A 15,906-nucleotide genomic window follows, 5' to 3' on the forward strand; every position below is an offset into this window, starting at 1 on the left:
TTCAAACAGCCATTCTAAAACATGAATATGCTTTGATCTAAACCATTCCATAGTATCCCTGGCTGTATGTTTAGGGACAATGTCCTGCTGGAGAATAAACCTCTGCCCCAGTCTCAAGTTTTTTGCAAACTCTAATGCGTACACACGATCGGAATTCCGGCCAGAAAAAAACCGATGAGAGCTTTTCATCGGAAAATGCGACCGTGTGTATGCTCCATCGGAATTTAGCTGTCCGAATCTCCGCCAGCCAAAAATTGATAGCATGTTCTCAATTTTCCCACCGGAAAAATTTTCTATCGGAAATTCCAATCGTATATATGCAATTCCGACACACGCCAAAAATCACGCATGCTCAGATTCAACTACGAGACGGAAGCTATTGGCTACTGGCTATTGAACTTCCTTTTTCTAATCCCGTCGTACGTGTTGTGCGTCACCATATTCTAAACGATCGGAATTTTGTGTGACTGTGTGTAGGCAAGACAGCTTGAGCCGAATTCCATCGGAATTCCGCTGGGAAAACCATCAGAGCTTTTTCCGACGAGAATTCCGATCGTGTGTACGCGGCATAACTGGTTTTCTGCTAAGATTGCAATGTATTTGACCCTATCCTTCTTCTCATCAGCTCTAACAGACTTCCCTGCCCTGCTGAAGAGAAGCATGCCCAGAACATGATGCTGCCACCACCATGTTTCACAGTGGGGACGGTGTGTTCAGGTTCATGTGCAGTGTTAGTTTTCCGCCACACATAGCGTTTTGCTTTTAAACCAAAAAGTTAAATTTTGGTCTCATCTGGCAAGAGCACCTTCTTCCACATGTTTTCTGTGTCCCTCACATGGCTTCTCCAAAACAGCAAACTGGACTTTTTATGGCTTTCTTTCAACGATGGCTTTCTTCTTGGCATTCTTCCTTAAAGGCCAGATTTGTGGAGAGCACAACTAATAGTTATCCTGTGGACAGATTCTCCCATCTGAGCTGTGGATCTCTGCAGCTCCTCCAGAGTTACCATGGGCCTCTTGGCTGCTTCTCTGATTAATGCTCTCCTTGCCCAGGCTGTCAGTTTAGGTGGATGGCCATGTCTTGGTAGGTTTGCAGTTGTGCCATACTCTTTCCATTTTCAAATGATGGACTGAACAGCGCTCCTGAGATGTTCAAGGCTTGGAATATTTTTTTATAACCTAACCCTGCTTTAAATTTCTCCACAACTTTATCCCTGACCCGTCTGGTGTGTTCCTTGGCCTCCATTATGCTGTTTGTTTACTAAGGTTCTCTAACAGACCTCCGAGGGCTTCATAGAACAGCTGTATTTATACTGAGATTAAATTACACACAGGTGGACTCTATTAATTAAGTGACTTCTGAAGGCAATTGGTTCCACTATATTTTAGTTGGGGTATCAGACTAAAGGGGGCTGAATACAAATGCACACCACATTTTTCAGATATTGATTTGTAAAACATTTTAACCACTTTCAGACCGGACCAATTTGCTGGTCAAAGACCAGACCACTTTTTGCGATTCGGCACTGCATCGCTTTAACTGACAATTGCGCGGTCGTGTGACGTGGCTCCCAAACAAAATTGACGCCCTTTTTTTCCCACAAATAGAGCTTTCTTTTGGTGGTATTTGATCACCCCTGCGGTTTTTATTTTTTGCGCTATAAACAAAAATAGAGCGACAATTTAAAAAAAAAACGCATTATTTTTTACTTTTTGTTATAATAAATATCCCCCAAAAATATATAAAAAAAAATTTTTTCCCTCAGTTTAGGCCGATACGTATTCTTCTACATATTTTTGGTAAAAAAAAATCGCAATAAGCGATTATTGATTGGTTTGCGCAAAAGTTATAGCGTTTACAAAATAGGGATAGTTTTATAGCATTTTCATTAATAATTTTTTATTATTTTTTTTTTTACTAGTAATGGCGGCGATCAGCGATTTTTTTTTTTTTTTTTTTTTTTTATTGTGACTGCGACATTGTGGGGGACCCATCGGAGATTTTTGACACATTTTTGGGACCATTGTCATTTATACAGTAATCACTGCTATATAAATGCAGTGATTCCTGTGTGTCAGGAACTTACCAGCAATGGACAGGCACAGCTGCGTTCACACAGGCGTTGGCGCGTGTTTCTTGCACGTTCGTGTACGCGTTCGCGTGCACGTTCGTTTGCGCGTTAGTATGCACGTTCGTGAGTGGCGTTCGTGCGCGCGCTCGTTCGCGTGGTCGTGAGTGGCGTTCGTGCGCTACTTCCCGCCACTGAACGTTTAAAGGTTCCTCAAGTGCGTCAGTGCGGCGCTGTTTCGTCTCAGCTCCTGTGTACCTGAATACCTGATTCTGAACCTGATCACCTGCTACCGTTATCGACCCGGCTTGCTTGACTTCTCTGCCTTCTCCAAACCCGACCCGGCCCGCCTGACCTCGCTACCTCTCCTGCCTGCCATCCCGTTGCCGACCTCTGCCTGTTTTACCGACACCTCTTTGCCTCCTGTTACCACCTGCCTACCTACCTTGACCCGGACCGTCTGACTCTGCTCCAGCCTGCTGCCTGTTCAGCCCTCGGCTTCTGAAGCTACTGTCTGCATTTCTCAGTCTTCCAGCAACCTCCAGTCGCTCAGCCTTCCAGAGGAACCTCCGCTCTGTTACCAGCTCCAACGGTCCTATCCAGCAGGCACTCCTACCCACTGTGCTCTCAAGACCGCTGTCTCCATTCCAGCGGCTCCTGAACCAGCGTTGTAAGAGAGGTCTCCTCCTACAAGTCGGGCTTCCACACCTGGACCCTAACAGTACGAAACATCCATGACTGAGCCCGCAGGAGAGACCTCTCCCATGAAGGAGATCTGCACGCATCTGTCGGCCCTTACCCAAGCTGTAAAATCGCTGCAGGATGGCTACGCCAGACTTGAAGGACAGGTCCAGAACCTTACTGATACTGGTCACGCGGCTCCTGCTCCTTCCTCCCCACCAGTACAGCCTGCCGCCTCACCATCCGTTGTCATGCTTCCACCTGAACCAAGGGTACCCATCCCAGAGAGGTTTTCCGGGGATCGAACCAAATTTCGGGCCTTTCGGAACGCTTGTCAACTGTATTTCGCCCTACAACCACGGACTTTCTCCCTAGAAATCACTAAAGTAGAGTTTGTAATCTCCCTCCTGCAAGGAGAACCCCAGACCTGGGCCCACCGCTTACTTGAAGGAGATTCAGTCTCGACCTTCTCTCTGCATTCCTTTTTTGAGGCCATGGCCCAGCTTTACGAGGACCCCCAAAGGACTGCCACGGCTGAGTCTGCCCTGTTTGCGCTCCAGCAGGGCCGCAGACCGGCCGAGGATTATGTTATGGACTTTCGACGCTGGAGCGCAGACACGGAATGGAATGATGCGGCTTTGAGACATCAATTTCGCATGGGGTTATCCGAGGGGCTTAAGGACGAACTTGCTCGAGTCGGCATACCAGAAACTCTGGAGGCCCTGATCTCCTTGGCAATCCAGATTGACCGTCGTCTCCGGGAGCGAAGATCAGAGCGCTTCGCCCAGCAAGGCCACCCAGTTTGGATGACAGCTAAAGCCCCAATGCCTGCTTCCCGTTATGTACCTCCGACCAGCTCCATTCCACCCTATACGACTCCTGACACCTCTGAGCCCATGCAATTGGGACTAATGCGCCCTGCTTTACTCCCAGAAGAACGCGCACGTCGTCGGCAGCAGAATCTCTGCCTCTACTGTGGTGGTTCGGGCCACTATGTCTTTAACTGCCCTGTCAAGACAAGTAAGTGTCTATCTTCTGCTTCTGCCAGTCTCTCTGCATTGTCTGCCAATTCAACCCACCTTGCTGTTCCTCTTTTACTACAGCTCCAAGGAAGGACGGTGACAGTCAACGCTATCATTGACTCCGGGGCGTGCAGCTGCTTTATTGATTCCACCTTTGCTGGCCAACAGGGCATCCCGTTACGAGGCAAGGCTCATGAACCTTCAGTTTTCCTGGCCGATGGGTCTAGCATCAGTTCTGGGAAGGTAATCCAAGAGACTCTTCCCCTGCCTGTCACCATCTCCTCTCTGCACAAGGAATTCCTGACCCTTGATGTAATCTCCTCTCCAATGTTTCCGATCATTCTGGGCATACCCTGGCTCCAAGCCCATAACCCCTACATCAATTGGGTTACTAGAGAAGTCACGTTTCCTTCTTCCTATTGTTTGAAGCACTGCCTAACAGACCCCACCAAACCGTCTGCCACCCTTTTATGTGTAGACTCTGATCAAGATCTACTTCAGACTGTACCCAAGCACTACCACGACTTTATTGATGTTTTCAGTAAGAAGGGAGCAGACACCCTACCTCCTCACCGCCCCTATGATTGTCCGATTGAACTACTCCCTGGGGCCGAGATCCCTTTCGGACGCATTTTCCCTCTATCAGAAAAGGAGCAGGGGGCACTTAAGACCTACTTGGACGAGAACCTAGAGAAGGGGTTCATTCGTCCTTCAACTTCTCTAGCAGGAGCTGGAATCTTTTTCGTCACTAAAAAAGATCAGACCCTCCGACCATGTGTGGACTATAGAGAGTTAAACAAGATTACGGTTAAGAACCGCTACCCCTTACCCTTGATACCTGAACTCTTCCAGAGACTGAGGTCCGCTATCATATTCACCAAGCTTGACCTAAGAGGAGCGTATAACCTAGTTCGCATTCAGGCCGGGCATGAATGGAAGACAGCCTTCCGGACCCGATTTGGGCATTATGAATACCTAGTAATGCCCTTCGGGCTCTGCAACGCCCCGGCCACGTTCCAACACCTAATTAATGATGTATTCAGGGATTTTCTTGATGTATTCGTGATTGTCTACCTGGACGACATCTTAATATTTTCCAGCTCTCTCGATCAGCATCGGGAACATGTCCGCAAGGTCCTAAACCGTCTTCGCCAACATCGACTCTACGCAAAGGCTGAGAAATGCGAATTCGAGTTACAGAGCATCCAATTCCTGGGACTAGTGATTTCCCCAACGGGCATCAAGATGGATCCCCAGAAAGTGTCTGCTGTGCTAGACTGGCCAGCGCCTCCGGATAAGAAGGGCGTGCAACGCTTCATGGGCTTCGCGAATTTCTATAGAAAATTCATAAGAGGCTTTTCAGCTATAATTGCGCCCATCACGCAACTGACCAAACAAAACTCTCGCTTCTGCTGGACTCAGGAGGCCCAGAGTGCCTTTGAAGAACTTAAAAGACTTTTCACGTCTGCCCCAATTCTCAGTCACCCGGACCCGTCTCTACCCTTCATCCTCGAAGTAGACGCTTCTGAAGTGGCTGTAGGAGCGGTCATCTCCCAACGTCGAGGCAACAAGGACCTAATGCACCCTGTGGGGTTCTTCTCCAGAAAACTCTCTTCCGCAGAGAGAAATTACGACGTGGGCGACCGAGAATTGCTTGCTATTAAAGCTGCCTTGGAGGAATGGAGATATCTATTGGAGGGCGCTGCTCACCCGGTACTAATATATACAGATCATAAGAACTTAGAGTACCTAAGGTCTGCCAAGCGACTAAGACCCCGACAAGCCCGCTGGGCCCTGTTCTTCTCACGTTTCTCCTTCCATATCACGTACCGGCCCGGATCGAAGAACGTGAAACCAGATGCGCTGTCACGAATGTATGACAACCCAAAGGACTCATCTGTTCCTGATACAATCCTGCCTGCCGGAAATTTTTTACTTTTACAGTCAGACCTTCTCTCTCTGATCAAGGAAGCATCCTCTGACTCCTCAAAACCCCCCGGAATTACCTTAGGGTCCAGAGACGGCCTGTTCTGGAGGGGAAGTCAAGTCTTTGTCCCCAAGGATGTTCGAGTCAAAGTATTGTCCCTTCTTCATGACCACCCGCTGGCAGGCCACTTTGGGGTCCGTAAGACCCTTGAGCTCGTACAACGCACGTTTTGGTGGCCCAATCTGAAGGACTTTTGCGAAAAGTACGTCAGCTCCTGTCCCGTTTGTATTCAGAACAAGACGCCAAGGAATCAGGCTTGGGGACTGCTAAAACCCTTACCTGTGCCCGACAGACCCTGGAAAATGATTAGCATGGACTTCATTGTCGAGCTCCCATTTTCTGAGGGGTGCTCGACTATCTTTGTGGTTGTAGACCGGCTATCCAAAATGGCCCATTTCTTACCCCTAAAAGGGACCCCATCTGCTGTGGAGACTGCCCACGTATTCATTAAGGAGATTGTGAGGTTACACGGAATTCCAGCAAATATAGTCTCCGACAGAGGAGTGCAGTTCACCTCACGTTTCTGGAGGGCCCTGTGTGAAATCCTGAAAATTGAGCTGGCCCTGTCCTCGGCCTATCATCCCCAAACTAATGGGCAGACAGAAAGGACCAACCAGACTCTTGAACAGTACATTAGGTGCTTCACATCATTCGTACAGGATGATTGGGTGTCCCTGCTGCCTTTGGCAGAATTTGCCTACAACAATGCTTGTCATTCGGCCCCCGGTCAGTCCCCTTTTTTCGCCAATTATGGCTTTCATTTAACCTTTTTGCCTGACTTTTTTTCAGAAACCTCAGTTCCAGCGGTCCAGGAGACAGTGGACTTCCTCAGCCACAATAACCGGGTGTTGCAGGAGGCAGTGGCTAAGGCCCAGGCAGACAGTAAGAGAGCCTTTGACCGGAGAAGAAGAGGGGAACTGACCCTACAACCTGGCGACCAGGTATGGCTTTCTACCAATAACATTAAAATGGCTTGTCCAGGAAACTTGCACCTAAATTTATGGGACCATTTCCGGTAAAGAGGAAAATTAATGAAGTTTCCTATGAGTTAACCCTGCCCGAGTCGCTTAGGATTCACCCTGTGTTTCACGTGTCACTGCTGAAACCTGCCGTCCCTGATCCTTTTCCTGATAGAGGAACTAGACCTCCAGAGCCCATCCTAGTGGATGGAAATGAGGAATACGAGGTGGAGGCCATCCTCGATTGCAGAAGAAGACAGGGACGTATTCAGTTTTTGATCAAATGGAAGGGGTTTGGGCCGGAGAACAATTCCTGGGAGCCTGACAGCAATATCCATGCCAGGCGGTTAATTCGTGCATACTTGTCTGCCCATCCAGAAAAGAGGGACCTGTTGGGCATCCGGAGGCTGCCCCTTGGGAGGGGGCAATGTCAGGAACTTACCAGCAATGGACAGGCACAGCTGCATTCACACAGGCGTCGGCGCGTGTTTCCTGCGCGTCCGTGTACGCGTTCGCGTGCGCGTTCGTTTGCGCGTTAGTATGCACGTTCGTGAGTGGCGTTCGTGCGCGCGCTCGTTCGTGTGGTCGTGAGTGGCGTTCGTGCGCTACTTCCCGCCACTGAACGTTTAAAGGTTCCTCAAGTGCGTCGGTGCGGCGCTGTTTCGTCTCAGCTCCTGTGTACCTGAATACCTGATTCTGAACCTGATCACCTGCTACCGTTATCGACCCGGCTTGCTTGACTTCTCTGCCTTCTCCAAACCCGACCCGGCCCGCCTGACCTCGCTACCTCTCCTGCCTGCCATCCCGTTGCCGACCTCTGCCTGTTTTACCGACACCTCTTTGCCTCCTGTTACCACCTGCCTACCTACCTTGACCCGGACCGTCTGACTCTGCTCCAGCCTGCTGCCTGTTCAGCCCTCGGCTTCTGAAGCTACTGTCTGCATTTCTCAGTCTTCCAGCAACCTCCAGTCGCTCAGCCTTCCAGAGGAACCTCCACTCTGTTACCAGCTCCAGCGGTCCTATCCAGCAGGCACTCCTACCCACTGTGCTCTCGAGACCGCTGTCTCCATTCCAGCGGCTCCTGAACCAGCGTTGTAAGAGAGGTCTCCTCCTACAAGTCGGGCTTCCACACCTGGACCCTAACACTGTGTAAATGACACTGGCAGTGAAGGGGTTAACCAGTGGGTGGCAGTGTAGGGGTTAAGTGTTCCTAGGGGTGTGTTACTAACTGTGGGGGGGCTGGGCTTTCATTTAGTGAACACTGATCTCTGCTCCAATCACATGGAGCAGAGATCAGCGTCACTAGTTGCTAGGCAGAATGGAGAAATGTTGTTTACAATGGCACTTCTCCATTTGGCCGCTCCGTGAGACGATCGTGGGGATGCCCGCGGCGATCGAGTCCGCGGGTCCTGCGACCGGACTCACGGGGGTCCTGACCAGTGCGGGAGCGCGCCGCCGCCGGCGCGCTCCCGATGGCAGGGCGGCAAATGTAAAGGGACGTACATGTACGCCCATTTGCCTGCCCGTGCCATTCTGTCGACGTACATCGTCGTGCGCTGGTCGGCAAGTGGTTAAAAACTATTTATCTTGTTCCTTCCACTTCACAATTATGTTCCACTTTGTGTTGGTCTATCACATAAAATCCTAATAAAATACATTTATGTTTTTTGGTTGTAACATGACAAAATGTTGAAAATGTCAAGGGGTTTGAATACTTTTTCAAGGCACTTTGTGTATGTGTGTGTGTGTGTGTATATATATATATATATATATATATATATATATATATATATATATATATACACAGTATCTCACAAAAGTGAGTACACCCCTCACATTTTTGACATTTTTGTAAATATTTTATTATACCTTTTCATGTATAACACATGTGACAACACTGAAGAAATGACACTTTGCTACAATGAATGTAAAGTAGTGAGTGTACAGCTTGAATAACAGTGTAAATTTGCTGTCCCCCCAAAATATACTGTTTATTTTATATATATATATATATATATATATATACTGTATAGTCCACTTTGCATAGAAAAATGATTGCTTGCAAACTACACAGGAGTAACCTTGCAACTTTATATCTGTTGTGAATTTGGCATGGATGCATGTTCAATCAATCAAGTTTATCCCTTTCCCACCCCAGAGTCCTTTAAAGTTGGTCTATACACTGATTGAGACCTCAGGGGCGGGTCCAGAGTCTAATCTCGGGAGGGGCACAGCCAAAATGATTGCAGGCAATTTGTAGGGGAAATAGCTGGTGTTAGCGCTTCAATCATCACGGCACCATGGTTAATATGGTGTCAGGACTATTGAAGCTCATTATTTCTCTGATCACATTGTAATCTAAAATGAAATAGTTCAACTCACCATAATGCAGAATCAGTGGGAGCCCTGAGTGTGTCACTTGCTATCTCGCCTGTTATCAGATGCAGATTGTCACTGCAAGTGGCCAGTGACACTGTCCCTGTTGTCCCAGAGTGAGGCCGGCACAGTAATGGCAGTCTTTTAGAGGGGGGGGGGTGCACACAGTGGCGTCTCCAGCTTTCATATTTGGGGGGGCAGAGGGATAAAATTATTGGGGCAACTATAAAATGCAATTATACTCACACACACATATAAATACACAGTGTTTTGAAAAAGTATTGGTGGTAGCAGCCAGGTGGAGGGGAGGACAGAGTGGGAGCAGCCAGGTGTAGGGGAGAACAGGGTAGATGCAGTCAGGTGGAGGGGAGAACAGGGTAGATGCGGCCAGGTGGAGGGTAGGACAGGGTGGGAGCAGCCAGGTGGAGGATAGGACTGGGTGGGAGCAGCCAGGCCGAATAGCGTCGTGAAATTGGCGGTAAAGCGCCACTAAAAATATTGGCGCTTTACCGCCTATGCATCCACCGCCCCAGTGTGAAAGGGGCCTTAGTGCCGGTTCACACAGGGGCGACTCAGATCCGACTTCAAGTCGCTCCAAGTCACCTCAGGTCGCACAACATGTAGAAACCAATGTAAGTGAATGAGAGCCGTCTTAATGCACACTACTGAAGTCACTCCGACTTCAGAAAAGGTTCCTGTACTACTTCAATCCGACTTGTAGGTGACTGGTACCCATTGATTTCAATGGAGGTCGCCTCCAAGTCGGATCTCCGTCAATACAGAGGCGACTCTCAGAGAATTATCAGCTCTCAAAAGGAGTTCCCCCCTGAGAGCTCATTCTCTGATTGGCCACGGCAAGTCGCCTGGCCTGGGGTGACTTAAAGTAGTGTTGTAAGTCGCGTCCAAGTCACGTCAAGTCATGTCAAGTCACGTCCAAGACGCCTCCAAAAGTTGTGTTGCCCCTGTGTGAACCGAGCCTTAAGGTTGACAAAAAAAACTTGATTGGTTTCTATGCACAGCTGCACTTGATTTTGCACTATCCAGTTTTAGTAAATCAACCCACTAACAGGCCAGGTTTGCAAGATAACTGAAATACACCACAGGTGATATAATTTGCTGCTCAGTGATTGCAGTATTCTAGTCTGCATCTCCCCGAGGTAATACATAAAACCTGGCCTGTTAGTGGGCCCTGAGGACAGGGTTGAGGACCACTGCACTGAAGAAGGAGCAGTTTGCCATGGTTGCCACATGAAAACACTGAGTGCAGGATAACTGCCCCTCCTGCACTCCTTAGTTCTGCCCCTGGGCTAAACACAGACTTTTTAGAAAGGGATTCTGTGCCATTTAATCCTTTTTAGAAGGTTGCTGATGAATGTCGCTCATGTATTGGCCTTCAGAAACTAGGTCAATGATATTATCCTTGTCAATGGGCTTATTAATTATATCATAACGAGCCATGAAGGACAAATACCTTCCTGTTCATATTTGTTTGCTCAATGTTCTAACTATAATTAATTCTTAACTCTAGAGAGTGAACTCATCTGACCAGAAAAGTTCTTCTAATTTGATATATTTATCAAGAGATTTTTTATTACATTTCCATGTAACTTAAAGAACATGGGAAAATAGAAGAACACACATCCTGGGGATAGGAGTTTTAAACAGCTGTGCTGCTACATATATATATATATATATATATATATATATATATATATATATATATATATATATATATACTATATTTGCAAAATTATTGGTACGCCTGCTTTTACACGCACATGAACTTTAATGGCATTCCAGACTTAGCCTGTAGGATTGAATATTGAGTTGGCCCACCCTTTGCAGGGTCCATGGATGAGTGAGTTTGGAGTGGAGGAACTTCACTGGCCTGCACAGAGTCCTGACCTCAACTCAATGGAACACCTTTAGGATGAATTAGAGCAGAGACTGCGAGTTAGGTCTTCTTGTCCACATCAGTGCCTGACCTCACAAATGCTCTTCTAGAAGAATGGTCAAACATTTCAGTAGACACACTCCCAAACCTTGTGGGCAGCCTTCCCAGAAGAGTTGAAACTCTGTTATAGCTGCAAAGGATGGACCAACTCAATATTGAACCCTACGGACTAAAGCCTCATACACACGATAGGACTTTGTACAAACTTTACCTTGGATTTTTGTACAAAGGGTGTCGGTCCTGAACTTGTATTGCATACACACAGCAGGACTTTTTCAGCCAACTTTCAGCAAATCACGTGGTTTTTCTGCTCTTTACCGCCACCTTTGGTCAACTTCTGAATTGTTGTCTGATCTTTTGCATTGGCTCTGAGCATGCCTGTTTGTACTTTGTACAAAATTCCTATGGTTTTCTGTACACACGATCAGACTTTGCTCCATCGGACTTTTGTTGCTAGAACATTTGTCCATTCGCACAGCCAACAAAAGTCCGATGAAAACCAAAAAAGTTTGTCCGATGGAGCGTACACACGGTCGGATGTTGCTCCAAAACAGCTAATTTGCATGTTTGTTGTCAAAAAGTCTGATCGTGTGTACGGGCCTTAAGACGGTGATGCCACTGAACTTCATGTGCGTGTAAAGGCAGGAGTCCTAATCCTTCAGGTAATATAGTGTATATTGAGGATTGCTTCTGGGTATCCCATTATCCCTGCATCTGTGGGACATTGCTTTGGGCTACTGATTAGAGAGATTTATTCTGGAGTGAACACTGTAATGCAAGAGAAGTATCCCCTTTGTATCTGCATATAACTGTGATTTGTTCTCATATACAGTATGTTTCATAAATTTCGAGATTTATTCACTTTTCTTCCTCCTTAGAAAGCAAAGCTTGCAAAACACTTTGAGATTGTATCTCACACTCACCACCACAATGCTGCCCCATTAGGAGCATGGGGCCTTAATAAAAAAGAGTACTCAAATGTTAAAGCAAAAGGGGTGTCTATATTGGGTGGAAGGATAATACAATTTTCCAAATCACTCCTTTGAGACAGATGTATAAATATATATATATATATAACTCATGGTTTCTTATTATTGGCACTTTAAAAATCCCATAATTTTCTTTGTAATGCTGTACAGCTTTGGTTTTGGAGACGCTTCCTTTTTCGACATTGAAAACAACCGATCAGCAGAATTGTTAATATGGCAACTGATCAGTCATAATCTGCCTGAAAAAATTAAGGGAATTTCCACCTCATATCTGACAGCAGAAAACCACATTTATTTAATTTAAAAACAAAAATATAGCTTTTACAAACGAATTCAATCAATTATTCCATGGCTCCTAACAATGAACAGATCATGCTGTCAAATATTAATCCAGCCAGTGCAAAAAAACTTATAAAAGTTGGATTTATCTACCAGGAGGGAATGTGTGTTTTTATAAAGAAGGAAAATCCATTCTTTGTAGGTGTAAATACAGGGGTCAAGTCCTGGGGAAAAAAGTGTGGGAACTCCCACCCAAGATCCACTCCCACACCAAAAAATAAATAAAAAATGATACGCTCCTATGCACAAACACTTCAAAAGTGGTATTTTTCATCCAATTTTTGTATTGTGTGTATGAAGCTTAACTGTTAGCACATAAAAATAAACAATCCTCAATAAACATAAATACGGTAATTCTCTGAATAATCAGCATTCATTCAATTGTGCTTCCATGCAAATGTGAACATCATGTTCTGATCTTTATTGGGGAATTTTATTTTATATATAGAGTGTTTATGTGATGAGTTTACACTTTTCATTGAACAGAGTTTGGATAACACAGGGTTAAAGGTCATAAATGAACTGCACATTATCTGGACAGAATGCTTGGGGAGACAGTGATGTGTTCCTGCTTAGGAGATGTATGTTAGTGTGGAGGGCTGCAAACTCTGCAGGGCTCCAACACACACTCGCTGCTATTTCAACCCTTCACATACTTCCACATAAACTTCCCTCCTGGCATTAAACTTTGCCAGGTATTGTGCTCAGCTTACCACCCCAAACTGATGTTCCTCCCTCAGCTCACCTCTCTCCCTGCATGTCCTGTGAGCAGAATAGCTGTGCTCCTCCTCTGGGTTCTCTATGGCACTGAAGATAGAGGAGGGGGGATTTAGCGAGACACACAGAGCAAGTATGCAGGAGACTGGGGGGGGGGTGGATGAGGAGACAGAAAATCAGGAGGGGCCGGCCGGGAGGAGCGCATCACAAGAGGTCTGACTAAATACAATTTCTTAGCAGCAGGGACCTGATCTACCCATCAGCTAGCTGTGATTGACAGGTAGATCGAAGAGGAAGCTGTCACCGGGGCCCCCTACTGGCGATGCCTGAATGGTCAGTCCATCCCTCATGTGCGACACTTACTATTGCGAGTTGTGTCGGCGGCTGCTGGTGTAGCACCTACCACACAGCTCGCATACTTCAAAGTCTTGCAGGACGTGGTTGCTAATGGGAACTGAGTTCCTGTTGTGGAAAAAGTACAGGAACTCCGTTCCCATGTGTTCCGGCAGGACTTGAGCCCTGTGTAAATGTAGTGTTGTAACGCTACACTCATAGAAGCTGCTGGTTCGAATTGGCCCTCTGTTTTCTATCTCAACCTTCTCAAGAACTTTAACCCCTCTGGCGTACTAAGTTAGGTGTATAAGCAAGCAATATCTCAGAAAATGACTCAGTAGCCAGTAATAGCACTACGTCAAAGGAGCAGGTACATAACCCGTTAGTAAAAACAAACTTGGTATTTTGTCATACAGTATGAATAGTAAGAAAATAAATCATAAAGATGGGTTGACATTTGACAATAGGAATAACACAATTTGACATGGCCTTCATTCAACGTACTCTTCCCTAGATGGTACTGGAGTTTTCCTGAAAAAGAACCATACAGTAGATTTTGATATCCATGACTAATGAATGAATGAATAACTTGTAAAGCGCTACAATGCGAACTGAATCACCTCAAGGCTAATGAAGGCAGACCCATTTTTAACAAAGTTCTCCACTAACTTCCCTACATTAATGAAGAAGGGAGCAGGAGGCAGCCCTGAGTTGGATGCCAGGATCTGGCTTGGGTTCCGAGGGTTAACATCTGACATGGGCAGCTGAATTGACTTCTCCTGTCAGGTGGAAACTATCTCTCATGAACTGAGCAGGAATGTCTCTTCTCCATTCCAGTTCCACCTTCACCTAGGATTCACTTTCAAGTCTAACACAAACCCTCTCTGCTCAGTGGTTAGTGCCTTTACTGCTTGGTGGATCTGGTCCTCAGTAGGGATGGGCCGAACACCCCCCAGTTCGGCTCGCAGCAGCACATGCGAACAGGCAAAAAATTTGTTAGAACATGCAAACACTGTTAAAGTCTATGGGACACAAATGTGAAAAGTCAAAAGTGCTAATTTTAAGGGTTAATATGCAAGTTATTGTCATAAAAAGGTTTTGGGGACCTGTTCCTGCTCCAGGGGACATGTATCAATGCAAAAAAAGTTTTAAAAACTGCCTTTTTTTGGGAGCAGTGATTTTAGTAATGCTTAAATTGAAACGATAAAAGTGAAATTGTATATATACAGTTAGCCGCGCTTAGGGATAAAAGGGGAAACACAAAACAACAAACTTTAAGGTTGCTGCTGCCCTTTAATTCCTCAGACTTTATTGAAAGTCTGTGGCTTATGGTATTTGAAGTGTTACTATGGGCTCTTGGCGCTACCTTTATTGAATTGCTTTAACCTCTATTGGATTATTTATTACCTCTATCAAATGCCCCAAAATATTTATCAGGTACTGGGTGACATCAAAAAAATGTGTACAGCCCCATGCCAACCTTATATTACACCAATATTTTCAATAGCATATACTAAGGTGATGGCTCTCAGAAGATAGGGAGCAAAGGGAAAAGAAAAGGCTAAAGCAAATGAGCCAAGGGGTAAAAAGGAACAAATAGGTAAATGGAGGGTGAATGCCAGAATAACCTTATATTTGTGCCCAACGTGCCTCCTTTTACATTAAGGCCCCAAAGGATATTCCCCCATACACAGTGCAAAGGCCCAAAAAAAATTTGTCACCCAGTACCTGATCAATATTTTGGGGCATTTGATAGAGGTAATAAATAATCCAATAGAGGTTAAAGCAATTCAATAAAGGTAGCACCAAGAGCCCATATTAACACTTCAAATAAAAGTGAAATATTCCTTTAAAATTTGTACCTGGGTGGTGTCTATAGTATGCCTGTAAAGTGGCACAGTTTTCCCATGTTTAGAACAGTCCCTGCACAAAATGACATTTCTAAAGGAAAAAAAGTAAAGGACTGTTCTAAACACAGGAAAATGTGCCACTTTACAGCCATACTGTAGACACCCCCCAGGTACAAAATTTAAAGGAATATTTCACTTTTATTGTTTCACTTTCAGCATTATTAAAATCACTGCTCCTGAAAAAACGTCCATTTAAAAAAAAAAATGTCATTGATCTATGTCCCCTGGGGCATGACCCGAGGTCCCCAAACACTTTTTATGACAATAACTTGCATATAAGCCTTTGAAAGGAACACTTGATTTTTCATGGTAATGTCCCATAGACTTTAACGGTGTTCCGACGGCTTTCAAATTTTCCCTCGAACACCGCATATTGTTCGGTGTTCACTAGAACAAGGATGCCCCCATGCTTCAGCAAATACTGTATAAATGGTGCATGTATGCCCATCATTAGAAGTGGGTGGATGAAGGGAGGTGTACTCACCGATCAATCTCTTTTTTTCGTTCAGCCCACAGGCTGCATGAAAAAAAAAATTGCAATATATGGCCAACAAGGACCAGCAACGTACTG

The sequence above is a fragment of the Lithobates pipiens genome, unplaced genomic scaffold (genome assembly GCF_037356315.1).
Source record: "Lithobates pipiens isolate NorthernLeopardFrog02 unplaced genomic scaffold, aLitPip1_a1.2 Scaffold_27, whole genome shotgun sequence".
NCBI classification, from domain to species: domain Eukaryota; kingdom Metazoa; phylum Chordata; class Amphibia; order Anura; family Ranidae; genus Lithobates; species Lithobates pipiens.